The 13922-nt window shown below is 36.3% G+C and overlaps 1 pseudogene; it reads right to left on the bottom strand.

The window, feature by feature from the left end:
* Window positions 1–12591: 12591 nt before the first annotated feature.
* On the bottom strand, window positions 12592–13542 carry LOC149578558 (elongation factor TuB, chloroplastic-like; annotated as a pseudogene).
* Window positions 13543–13922: the final 380 nt, after the last annotated feature.

Genomic DNA, 13922 nt, shown 5'->3' with positions numbered 1-13922 from the left:
AGATCATTTTCCATCATTGTTGTGTGCCATTTTGGTGCCTGAGAAGGATATAAAGCACATACTTGCTAATATCTGGTATTTAATTATTCAATTCAATCTAAATAAAATGCATTTGATATCTTCTTTGAGAGCAATAGTATACCCTCTAGACTACAGAACAATACACATATACACATACTAATGACATAGAATCCAATTTAATATGTAGTTTCTTTATATACTCATATTTTTGAAAATAATGGTTAAATAATTATAATGAATATATCATTTAGGACTTATGTAGAATGGCCATCATGGATAGGTTTTTTGCATGTAGATAACATTATAATGATTGGTGTAGATAACATTATAATATTTTGTTTGTATTTTAAGAAAATATTTTTCCATCAGTGACAAAACTCTATCTCGAAATAACATGTCCTGGACTATCCCTAGCACAGATGTACTAGAACTCATCTAAGTATCAATTAAAGATCCAAGCCTACTTATTCTTTATTACACAAATAAGCTTTTCCTCTCTCAATGCCTTTTTTGGTCTTCACATATTGTTCGAATATAAGTAATGGATGAAATCTAGAACAAATCAGAAGAGAGCATAAACATTTATAAATGAACTAGAATATTGACAATAAATTGCATTTATCATAACCCTATCATGACCCAAGGATATGAATCTTTTTGACCTATTGGTCCATAAGATATCTTGTAACATGATGTCATGGAAGTGATATGTCTAAAATAGGCTTACAAAGAATGATGAGATAAACATTTGATCTAAAAGAATGAGGCGATATAAAATCTAATCAGTTATTACAATAGGTTACTAAATCATGTTTTACGAAACCAAATAGAATATAACATTAGTTGTATAGAAAAAGGATACAAGAGGACACTCAAATGAAATCTGTTATTTCCAAAAATCAAGGCTACATCACTCTCCACATACATGTAACACCCCGCCAAGAGATCCAAAGAATTAACCTAAAGTTTCACTAAGTTTGGTAGAATTTTTTTTTTAAAAACATGAAAGTAAAACCATTCATACCATAGTAGCAAAAGCAATAACAATATCCAACTGAAAGTAAATCATAACATACATACATAACAGGTTACATTCTTTAAAGATCCCTTAACATTGAATTACATCTAAATCAACTAATACTAATGATTCCATCTAACACTACATCCACATGAAATAATAATGAAAAGTCCAATGTTCATTAATTACATTTACGATTGCTCAATCATCCACTGTACATGCCACAGGGTATGATAGGCTTAAAAGAATATACATCTGTGTAAATAAACTACATCATCATACTAACTCTAATCCATGATGCAATGACATAAATGAAACCACAAACCATACATGACACATCATCTTCAGAGATAACCATAAATTACAAACATAACTAACTAAGTGCACGGTTCCTCCCAACCGTAAATAGCATCATTAGACCATCATGGATCCTAGCCATCCCTTTGTGCATAACATTCCAAATCACTGAAGAGATCATCAGTATTAACATAGTAGGAATGTCACTCCTAAAAACATACTACATCATAAGTAGAAAATAATCCAACATGCAAGGTAAAGCATAAGATAACATCATCTAACATATGCAAATCATCAATATAAGAAACATACCAGTAAATACATCCATCATAGGGTATATCATCCATCATAATGATCCAAGAACATAATGAAGATAAATACCAACCAAGGATGCTCCAACCACGGTGTCCATAGATGGATCTCAAATGATAAGAGTGATAAAGCACTACCACCCGACCGCGTGGAACCTAAATGGTCCACTCCCACCGCATTGAGGAGATAATCTCAAGTCCCAAACAGGTTACCAATTCACAAAGCACAAATACTCTCTAAGTCCAAGAATCCTAAAAGTATGCTAACTCAAAGGTTCCAACACACAGATCGACATCTACACCCAGAGGGACAACAAAGACATGTAGGAAACCTACTATGTAAGCGAGAAAGTGTCATCGCATGGATCACGGTAGAGTTACCTTGGTAGTCTCTCAATAGACCTTGCCCCCCTAGTGATCCCTGTGTGGCCACTAATATCCTCTTATATAGATGAGGCATACTACAGAATGCAAGGTCACAACCAAGCGTTCTCTCTACTCCCATCCTAGTCTGTACTAGCACTCGAGGCATGGGTGAGAACATAAAATTATCTTATTATGTTCATTTAATCCCTATTTAGTGTAAATGTTTTCACTTATTAAAACAACTTACAATGAGTTACCTTGGCAGCCACTTAGGACCCCGACCCCCATTGCAAGCCACTTCCTGACACTGCAAGCAGATTACTTACCCTAAGCTCATGGAATCATAAATCTTAAAATCACCACAGTCCTATACAAGCGACTGGAAAGAAATACCAAAAGATAATCCATAAAAAGAGCATCAAATCTCCATGAGAAAATGAAAAGCATCCATTAATAGTCACGACCACAACAATTCTCTATTGACAACTGAAGGCATCACTGATAATCAAAAGTATCCATTGGTTCTCAATAACCAAAATATATCTCAAAATCATACTGATTGAAGACTCCAAAATGGTTGAGTCAAAACATGTCACAACATGACATCATCAAGAAATAAATCAACATTTCAGTCCCATCATGGTGACTGGAAAGTAATCCAAGGATAACTGATCGATGACTCAAAAATGGTTAAGTCAAGTGTCTTAGATACATATAACTCAGCTTCACTCAAGAAGATTGATGAGCAATAACAATAAGTAAATACAAACATCTCATAGAGCATGCCATCACATTATCATGGTTGGGTTTATAAATATCGAATTCAAGACATCATCATGACATCACAATCATAACCCCCCTGAGCCTTTGGTAGACATCATATAACTGGTCAACACTAGTCAACCCAAAAACTCAAAACAAGAAGCATAGAGAAGACACAATGCAAGCACATGTTTTGGTTTGCTAAAATATTATAATTGAATTGAGTATGGAGGTTTCAGTTTTTGTTTGCAAGTATACTTCAAGTATATAAGATTTATCATTTGACCTACAAGTCAACCCGTTTGTTCCCTCGATAACATTATCCTTCCATTATTTAAAATTACATTCTAAGAATAACTGAAGGATAAATATTTACTCATTAAACTAATCTTCATTTTCCCTTAATTAATATTATTCGCTTTATTAATTAATCTTAATTAAATCAATTAATAATGAACACAGGTATGACTCTTTATCATTCTAACAATACTTAATTAAAGCTCAATTAAATATCACTAAAACTTAAGTCCCATCACTAACAACCATTAAAATACCTACGGTCATTATTCAAGTCATCAGAGTAAGACTTATCAACTTCGATGTAAATACTTTACAACTTCGCTAGAAGAATCGATATTAGCATATCAATTAAAACTTTATTTCATAACTTAATTATTAATTAAATTTAATTAACTCTAATTAATTAATTAAATTAATAATTACGTATCCATATCAATGACCCAATGAATATCAGTTGACTAATAACTAACAATAGTTTTATAAGTTAAAAGCCAACTATGATCCAATTCTCTAATATTCATATTAATAGTTCAATAATGACTTGTTAATATTTAATAACAAGTCATATTGGGAATCTTATTAATAAATCTATAATGATCACGTTCGTCACTCTTTCAATGAATACAAATTCATATTATCGATAATCATTACAATTAAAAACTCCATTTTCATAACTTAATCATCAAATAATTTACAATTATTTAAATTATCTAATAATTTCATTACTATATTATTAGCTCAATGAATATTATCAAGCGAGAAGACTCTTTTCTAAAATTGACTAAGGTAAGCGTTCGAATAAATTAAATCTTTAAATTTATAATTTGATAATTTCCTCAACACATTATGAGTTCTTTCCCATTAAATTTGATCTCCACTAATTCATCGATTCGCAATAAGCTAATGTGCAATTCTAATGAACCCTATATTATCGAAACAATAATTGCATAATTCAAAACTTCGATTTATATTATATTCTAATGATTAACCTTAAATAAACTAGATTTAATTAAGTTAATTATTAAAATTCTAAATATCTCTTCTTTTTTTAATAATAATTGACAAATTATTATTAATACCTTTAAATCATCTATCATTTCCAATAATTCAATTTTCAATTTCAAGAACCCTAAAATAATCCCAATAATCTTTATTTGAACTTATTCTAATTACATAAATTTATTTAACCTGAATATTAAAATTACACACACACACACACACACACACACACACTCACACACACACACACACACACACACACACACACACACACACACACACACACACACACACACACACACACACACACACACACACACACACACACACACACACACAGAGTTATATTCATATATTTATATTTATGTATATCATATAATAATCAATTTATAAAAATTATTAATATAAAATCGAATTCGAATCTTGTTGCCCCACTTTTCACCATATACAAATTTTGCAAAGTGGAGAGTGAACTAATGTCATGTTCTGTCAAGTCGGGTCAATAGGTCTTTCTTCTTTAGGTGCTGAGTTTCTCCATCGGGTTTTTATCTTTTCCCTTCTCCCATATCACATTTAGCTCAGGTGGGTATTTCTTGGTTGTCATGAGTCTTAGGGGTAGTTTAGAGCCATCCTCGATGGAGATTCTCGATTTTTGCTACATCTTTTGATTTTCATGCAATAGATTTGATCTGGAGTTAGAGAAAATTGAATCAGTGGAAAATCAAGTTCTGGCTTCTCCTTGGCAGGTTTTCGCACCCCGAAGGAAAATTTACGCAAAGACTGGCAAATGCTATTTGTAAGCTTCCTTGAAGTAAAGTGAATCATGTTAAGAAAAGATCATTCAAGTGATGTCATGATCTCACAACGAGAACCATTTTAAAGCTTGAAAAATGAATGGGATAAGCATCGGCGAAAAACCAGAAAAGAGCTTCTTCGTGGCAGACTTCAAAGTCAGTAATCAATTTTTTGGAAAGGTCTATGTAAAGGAATTGAGAAAGCCAATGGGCCCCACCCCTCACTTTTGAAGTCAGTTTTGTGTTTTTCGGAAGCTTAAAATAAAGTGAATAGGGCAAAGGATGTAAAACAATGGGCTTTGGCGAAAAAACAAGTTTCCTCTTCTCCATTGCGGATTTTCGCACCCAGAAGGTGAAACTCTACGGCGATCCATAAACACTATCTATAGGCTGAAAAAATGAAAGCATAAGCATCGACAAAAAACTCAGAAGTAGCTTCTCCTTTGGCAGACTTCAAAACAAGAGGTAAACTTTTTGCAGACGCCTAAATAGAAAGGTAAAGTTATTAGGTGGGCCCCATTTTTCATTTGTGAAGCCTCTTTGGTGTTTCCCAAATTTTTTTAGTAAAGTGCTTAGGGTTGAAAGGTAAAACAAAAGCTTAAAGGGAAAATTGGAAATCTACTTCTCCGCTATGGGTTTTCTACCCTCGAAGGCCATTTTTAGCACTTCAGAGAAAATCATTCCTGCAAGCATGGTAATTATGTGATTTGGTTGCAGATTATTTTGGGCGAATAAATAGAAGTAAATCAATGGATTGATTAGGTTTTTGCAAGTAGAATTGACCTAAGTGGATTTTTCCCAAGGAAGTATTTCGTTCGTGTTTTTTTGATAGACGGATGAAACGGGAAGTAAATCGGTAATTAATGAGAGTTACCGTTGAGCCAACAGAAATAGTGAAAAGACAAAGATAAATCCATTAGAACCTTTACATCCACCAATCCAACGGATTTACCCTTAATTTTGCTTGTGTGGCATGATTTATGAAATTCAACGAGAAAATCTAAGGTTATTTTATAAAAAGGGAAATAACAGATTTTCAAACTCCCGTTTCATTGTTATACTATTGTACTAAATAGTGCTTTCAAGTAATTTTTGAGTTACAGAGTTTGCTCCTTGTATCAATTGCAATTGTTTGAACCGTTGCTATCATACATCAAATAAAATGGCAACAAGATTTGTGAGTTTTGATGGATTGGGTGGAATTAAGTTAGCATGGTCGACTATCATAGATACTTCACTCCGTTTCTATGATATGCAAGATTTTCAAAGGAGATTGAGAGCAGAGCCAATCCACCCCATAATAGAGAAACTTTGGGGAAGAATATTAGTAGAAGCAGCCAGGTTCCCTATAGTAGTACAACCCTCAGAGTTGATTTTAGAATGCATCAATCATTACAACCCAGATACAAGGCAGATTCTATTGCCTGATTAGATAGTGTTGATTTCAATCGATCGACAATCAGTGGTGAATTGCTTGCGGATTCCAGAATGGGAGGAGTTCTCTGATTTGACGATGAGTGGAGCCATGTCAGAGTACTCTTTGAAGAAGATGGTTTGGAGAAGGGAGATCATGCAGTCTTGGTTTCAGAAGCCAAGGGGAGCTAAGAGTAAAGTCCCTATAACTCTTTTCGACATGGACCTCAAACCAAAAATTGTTGACATTTTGGTTCTATTGCATCGACTCAAAGGTGAGGTAGAAGCTTTTAATTTTGTAGAGCAGTACTTCTTTTTGGTGCAAGTTATTTGCTCAAACACATAGTATATTGACTGGGCGCATGAGGTTAGTGAACAACTTTCTAGGGCTCTTAGTGCAGCTAAGTTTTATAATTCTTTTTCTATGTCCTCATTCTTGATATACATGTTGGCTTCTCTTCAATTGTGGCTGGGACTCCCTAGAATTGAGAATTTCTTTGATAATGTAAAAAGTTATGAGTTTTATCCATGCTTGCAATTATAGAATAGTTATGCAAAATACATCTGGGTAAATGATGCGTTCACCATGAGGATTTGCAGGGAACTACAGGGGCACCCAGAGTGGAGATTCAGTCCAGAAGCAATGACAATCATCAGCCAATTTGGCAGTTACTTCATCCAGTTCTCATCATCTTCTTATTTGCGTCTTGCAGCGCTTGATGGATTCCCACTGAAGCTACCCATGTATCCAAATGATATGATCGTGCTCATGGAGATCATGAGGCAAGCAATACAAGTGAACGTGTTGAGCACCAGCCTGAGGAAGAAAGGGTATGAATTCCCTATAAAAGTGGGAGCATACAATTGTGAAACTAGATCAGATGCTAAGAATATACTCAAAGCATTTGAAAGTAAATACAAATTGGAAGAGTATGAAGTAGTAAGACCCCTGTTTGATCCTAATGGATATGCCAGAGATGTGCTCCAGATTGGAAGTGTAATCAAACATGTGACAACCATGGAGGATTATTGGGCAGGTTGTAAGGATGAGCTGGAGAGTCGAGATCGTGCCTTTGCCAGATTTACAATTGATCAGGTAAAGACATATGGAATAAGTTTAGATGTGGAAGGGTTGGAGGATGATGGTCAAAATATGTACAGTAATACATATTTGACAAAATTGAGGAATTCTCCCATTAGCTCTAAACCATATGTTGACATAGAAGAAAATTTTGATATCATGATGGCAAGGATTATCAAAAGAATTGGAAGTGGGTTGAATGGAAAACTAAGAAAGGCTGAAGCAAGAGAAAATCTACTCAAGCTTCTCTAGCTACAGCTACTCTTGCTTCATCTCAAAGTGCCACTCCCAGTGCTACTGCCATAGTTTCTTCAAGACCAGCCCAATCTGCGGGAGGAGGTGACCAGCCCCTGAAGAAGCATGTTCTAATAGCCCCAACCTGTCAAGGGGGATCACTACCAGTCATTAGAGCTCAAGTTGAAGCTGAAAAAGAAACATAGGGACAGAAAGATGGATCTCTCGCTCCAATCTCACCTCCGCATGCTGCTCTTCCCCCATCTCCTCAAGCTTCTCCAACTCCATCTCTTCATGCTGCCCCTATCTTATCCCCCCGTCGTAGCCCTACTCCATCTGTAAGTGCTCCTGTTCTTAAGCTTGTTGGTTCTCCTATTCATATAGTAGAGATTGGAGATGATAAAAGTAGTAGTTGCGAATCTACTGAGTTTGATGAAGCTACCAAGAAAGCTCAAGAAAAAGAGAAAGCTCCTGGTTCATCTTGGCTCCTTTCTCGAGATCCAAAGACCCCCTTTTTTGTAGCTATATCAACAAAAAATCCAGTAAAGAAGAAAATGTTTAGCATTGAATCACTCAGAATAGCCTCCAAAGTGATTAATACAGAGTCTTGGCTTGAGGATACTTTGGAGAAGAAGAGGAAAAGAAAAGATGAAAATTTCCCTTCAAAGGATGTTGTATCTCAAGTGGTTCACTTAGGATTTTCCTTAGTAAAAACTAAAAAGTAGAAGACCTTGTCAATATTGGGACGAGATCCAAAAATAGGGCACCTAACTATGGAGGTAGCAAAACCAAACAAGGCAGGGAGAATTGAAGATATGACACCAGAAGACTTCACTCTGCACTCAATTGATCTTGGAGAAGCTAGACATGATACAAATGTAGGCCTATGGAAATCAAGTAATGAGGTGATAGAGCAACTAGAGGATCTCAAGTCATCAAAGGTCAGAATGAAAGCAGAAATAGAGGAGTTGAGAAGATTCATCCAGCAATTAGTTGTTCCATTGGCAACTATCACTAGTGTGCCTGCCACTGAAAATCCTTCAGCAGAAGAGGTACAAGCCTTCATATCACAGCTCTAGAAAGATAGGCATTTTGGTCAGATTGGAAAAGAATGGATTGAGAAGCTCAGTTCAGATGGATTTGTTATAATTGATCAAATTGGGAATGTTATCCTTCGGTTAGAAATTGAGAAGGATAACATCACTTCTAATCATAATACTTTGGCCGCAGAAAAGGTAAGGTGCGACGAATGCATTTCTCTCCTAAATATGATCATCCAAATGAAGGCAAAAGAGGCAGTTGAAGCAAAGATTTTGAAGAAGGGAACCGAGCCTCTATTCGAATGGCTTCAAAACATGCAATTTAAGTAGGACATGATTCAAGAAGCAGAGGAACGACTCAAAGAAACAAAGGAAAAGGTGAAGAAGAATCAAGATAGAGCATTTGAGCTCATGCGAGGATTACACACTGACTCACAAAGTAGTGGGCAAGGAAAGGTTCCCATTGAGATAGAAGTAATGAAGAATAACTTCTCCACATACTTGAGTAACCTATCTGGAATGACTTCAAGCAGTCAAAACAAAGTGGTAGAGTTGCAGACATTGAGTGGATGTGTGCATGTGGCAGCTAGAGAGTTAACAAGTCAGCTGGGTGCAGTAAAGGAGTTAGCTTGGGAGCATTCAAAGTGGCTCTTGATATTCACCAATGTACATGTGCCTAGTCACAAGGAAATGATCCCAATTATAGTGGCTGCCAGAACATATAGGGCAAAAACTAAAAAGGGAAAGAAGTCTAAATGACTTATTTAACACTCCTTTTCCATTCTTTGATGTAAATGTTGCAAATTTTTGTAAATTTTGAAATCTGACAAACTGGCATCTTGCCATTTGTCATATTTAGAAGATGAACCGATTGAAATTCCCATTGTAACGGTCATCTCTCAAATCCTATATGTATGAAATTCAATGATCAATCAAAGGTCGATAAATTTTGGTGTGAAGTACTATCTGTTGCAGAGACAATTGAATGACACTTTGTTTCAATCATTTTCCGTTCCAGTAGGTACTGTAATTAGTTAGTATTTCCTTTTTGCATTATAGAGAACTAAGAAAGAATAGAGTTTTTTTTCCCCTATTTTCTGGAATTCAAGTGGATGTGATAAGTATTGTTATCTTTCATTTGACAAAAGGATTTTGTTAGTTTTCCCAATTCATCAGTTGTAGTTCAGATTTAGATTTCAACTTATTTTAGTCTTGCTCGGATGGACTTATGAATTCATAAGAAGTGTGGATACATAGATCTGTTTCGATATTGAGAAATTTTTCTTGCCTGAATTAAGTTCTAGGTAGGCTTAATTTGGTTTTCCTCTCCTGTTCTCGGGTTAAGAGCATACCCCACGATAGGAATTAGAGATAAAACATAATTCATTGAATATCATTTACATAGGGAGTTGTACCTCAATTTAGAGGGAAAGTAAATATTCTTAGAAATAGTTTCCCAACTGTTGTGCAAAGTTGTTCTTCGTTATAAATTTGGGCACATTAAAAGAGGAAAAGAAGAAGGACAAATTTGTTTACCAAAAAATCTTAATACTACGCTTTTAATAATAAAGAAAGTGATTTATAAAGTTTTTTTGAAGTGATATATATATATATATATATATATATATATATCACTGTGGCATTTTTATATTAAACAAGGCACCATGCGGCCCCCGTACCTTGTCACAGGGCCTGCGACGGCAGTCACAGTACCTGCAACAGTGGTACGAGCAACTGTCGATCGCAACCAATAAAGGTGACGAGGGTACGGGGTGGGTAAACCCGCCCCTCCCCAATGTAATTATAATTTTTTTTATAACATTTAAAAAAAAACATTCTTTCAAATGCGAATCTCGATTCGGCTTTATATAATGTTCTTCCACTGTGATAACAAACAACGCTTTACTAAATGCATATTTATATATATATGCATATATGGCATATGTGTGTGTGTGTGCGTGCGCGCGTGTATGTATATATACAAATTGTTAATTAGTATTACAACTGTTAGAAGTTGTAATCTTTCCTTGGTGTATTTATAAACCAAGGTTAGACTTCCTTTCTTTATTGTTGTAATATATTAGGATATAAGCCAAGGTATCCTAATATATTTCTTTTTTGTCCTTTTTCCACTACATCTTATTTTGTCATCTAGTGGAATATGTGAGGACAAATATAAATTGTAATTTCTAATTTTAGATTATTCCTCCTTAAGAGGAATCTCACACTTGGCCTCACACACTTATGAATGGTGGCATTCATAGACATGGGAGTTACATTCTAACTCTTCTCTTTCATCTCTATTTAAGAGATGACCCTCTTCTCTCATTTAACAATGAGGTTTCTTCCTCTTCTCAAATATTGTATGAGCATTGCTCTCTATCTCTCTCTCTCTTCCTTCTTAGGCTTTTCATGCCTCATTCATAACATCACAAGGGGTTTTCTTTGCTTTCCCCTTTCCAAATATCTTGTCTCATGGTGTTGGAGCTTGAAGCTTTCTCTCTCCTATTTTATGGTAATATCTTTTCATGCATTTACTCACTTAGATTCTTTCTTGGTATTGTTTATTTACAGATTTCTTTTTCCATTTCTAACATGGTATCAGAGCAGTTTAATCTTTGTTTTGAGTATTTGCATGAAGGTACGATTCGAAGGAGACTCTTGAGAGAGATTTCATTAATTTCTTCTTTAATCTTCTTAAGATGGAAGAAATTGAATTTTTTTAAAGATTTGGCTGGTTTACCGCCAAATTCGATTAACTTTTGTTTGCTCTAATTTGTGCAGGTTTCTTCTTATTTTCTATTAGTTTTCATCTAACCCCCTTTGGAAGGCTTGCCGCCAAAGGGTTTTCATTATTAGCATCTCTGTGCTCTATCTTTCTCTTTTGCCTCCATATACTATTTTAGCCAGGATAGCTTCTTTTTCATAAACTCGGCCTTTTGCAGTAGCTGTTTTCTTTGGCGAATTCGCTCAATGCTTTTCCTAAAAGCATTGCTGTGGGTTTTTACCCATTCTACAGCTTCCAAGATGTGGCAAACCTCTAAATCATTGTTAGCTTGTTCAGTTTTTCCTTGCTCTTGCAGCCTCATATAGTGTTCATGAGCCTTTTGCTTTTCTAATTCTTCCCTCTCTCACCTTGTAAGCTCTATTGTTTTCTCCAGATCCACATCTCTAGCTTTTGTGTTCTTTTCCTTGACCATATTAGGATTTTCAATCTGAACTCGGCACGCGGCTTCACGTTCTTGATCTTCTCCGCGCCTTTTTTAGTATCGACCGGACTCGAATTAAGGCGAGAAGACCTGTAAATTAACAGCGAATATGAAAGCATTCTAAGCGTTCCCATCATGATTGGCCCTCTTCAACGCAGACATTACTCTGTTATCAGGCCTTACCAAGAAATGATTGAGCTTAGAGCTTGACTTCACCCAATTGACCCTGAAGGGCTTCAGAAGCCAATCTCCTGCCGAAACTTTCTGTTTCTTGATGAAGTAATTCGGGCCCCTAACATGAAACGAGTTTCTCGTCTGCGATGCCCAGCCATTGAATTTAATTTTTTCTTAATATAATATATACCTCACTTGAAGTTGTAAATCTTCTTTTCCAGGAGACGACGGATTATATTGTGAATCTTCAAATGAAAGTTCATGCTATGCAAGCCCTAGCGGATTTTTGTCCCCCGGAGTTTACAGATCGGTCTATGGATGGAGAGTTTCATAGATCGAGTAGTGCTCTTCAACTGTGGATAGATCCGGCCAGCAACTAGCTTAAATTTGTCTTTGGAATGATCTGTTGTATATCAGAAGGTGGGATAGAGTTTGTATTTTTCTCTCCGTCTGGTGAATCTAACCCAACTTTCCTTGTAGGCTAATTTAGCTGTACATTTTTTGGTTTCTTTTTGGGGAAGTCCTTGTCAAAGGGCAAAAATGTTCCTTTCAATCCATGAATGCTGCTTTGCTTATTTTGGGCACTTGTATTCCTTGTATTGATCTGATTGGGTTTGCCAGCTATCATAGCTATCAGTGTTCAATATAACATCCACATACACTACAAGCTTTTGGAACATCTCTAGACTGGTTACTGTTACCACCCAGGTATCCTTCAGCCCCACCATCTCCACTATCTCACCAACCTTGACATCCCCCTCTCAACCAGCGATGGAGAAAACATCTTCCACTGCCATCAGAAATGGCAGATCATACGAAGACAGTAGCTCCCTCACCTCCAACTCAACCAGCTGCTATAACTCCTCATCATCAACCTGGTCCTGCTTGTTGAGAAAGACCACCATGTTGGGGACCCCAACTTGCTTGGCAAGGAGAATATGCTCCTTCATTTGCGGCATTGGACCATCCGCCCCAGACACGACCAATATCACCCCATCCATTTGTGCAGCCCCAATTATCATATTCTTGACTTAATCAGCATGGCCAGGGCAATCCACATGAGCATAATGTCTATTCTTTGTCTCGTACTCCACGGTAGCCATGTTAATGGTAATTCCTTTGGCACGCTCCTCTGGCGCCACATCAATCTCATCGTACTTCTTGGGGGCACTGCCATCGAGTCAAGCTAAGGCCATTGTTAAGGCAGCCGTCAGGGTAGTTTTGCCATGGTCGACATGGCCAATAGTGCCGATGTTAACATGCGGCTTCTTGCGCTCAAATTTCCCCTTGGCAGCCCGAACAGTCAAATGAAAGGGGTTCGTGCTAGTTTTTAGTGAAAGTCCAAAACTTCTGCTATTGTTTGTGTGAAGCAAAAATGCAGAGACTGAAGAAGAAGACGAACAAGAAATTGGGGTTTTGGGTTTTAGGGAAAAGGAAGAGATTGCACTACCGTGTGATAAATTCGCCCCTTTTTGAGCTGCAAAAGAACACAAAGGTGTCGTTGTGGCTAAATTCATTGCCATTGCGACTAATCTTTTTTGGGCTTACACTCTTCTTCTGTTGTTTTTGAAGCGGAGAAGAGGAGAGCCAGGCTTTTGTATTATACCTGCAGCATTCAAATGCAGGAATTTCACTCCATGGTTTTGGGCTTTATGACTCGTGCGCTACAAGTTTAATCACTTCTTGGATTTTATTTTCCTTCTTCACTCTAATTGTTCCTACTGTATTAGTTCTCTGTGTTACTTATAGCATCTCTGATACCGAACAGATTTAGCTCAATGCAATTGTTCAGTTATCAGAGTCTTCCTTAGAAATCATTTCTTTCTTGTTCCTCTCTCACAATCTTAAGCAACGTGGGTTACAAAAAATATTGTTCCTGGATAAAATTGAACGTGAATCAGAA

This window comes from Cupressus sempervirens, chromosome 1, assembly GCF_028749045.1.
Source record: "Cupressus sempervirens isolate cs-2001-9-10 chromosome 1, ASM2874904v1, whole genome shotgun sequence".
NCBI lineage: Eukaryota > Viridiplantae > Streptophyta > Pinopsida > Cupressales > Cupressaceae > Cupressus > Cupressus sempervirens.
This window is presented reverse-complemented; position numbering and strand designations above follow the sequence as displayed.